Source organism: Cicer arietinum, chromosome 6 (genome assembly GCF_000331145.2).
Source record: "Cicer arietinum cultivar CDC Frontier isolate Library 1 chromosome 6, Cicar.CDCFrontier_v2.0, whole genome shotgun sequence".
In the NCBI taxonomy this organism is placed as follows: Eukaryota; Viridiplantae; Streptophyta; class Magnoliopsida; order Fabales; family Fabaceae; genus Cicer; species Cicer arietinum.
The window spans coordinates 46,305,781-46,306,044 of record NC_021165.2 but is presented as its reverse complement, the minus strand read 5'-3'; the positions used below and the strand labels follow the sequence as shown (position 1 = coordinate 46,306,044).

The 264-nt window shown below is 45.8% G+C and overlaps 1 protein-coding gene across 18 annotated transcripts in view; it reads left to right on the top strand.

Annotated features, from left to right (window-relative positions):
* LOC101503279 (uncharacterized) overlaps positions 1-264 on the top strand; it is a 118,635-nt gene that overhangs the window by 9,749 nt on the left and 108,622 nt on the right. The window lies entirely within an intron of this gene.

Genomic DNA, 264 nt, shown 5'->3' with positions numbered 1-264 from the left:
GTCGGGTTGGGCGGGTTCAGGTCCAAAATCACCAACTGGCCCAATCCGCAGGTGCCATTTAAACACCCACTTCTGCCCATGTCAAAGTTCGGTTTAGTCAGTTCTCGGGTACTCGATTTAAGCAGGTTACTGGTTCGGTTTAAGTATGCGACGGTGGTACGAGAGAGTACACAGTCCACAATGAATGGGTTTAATAACACAACAAAATGGGTTGCCAGACCAGTCCTGGGTCTGATTAATTTAAATTTAGGTTTTTATCGAACT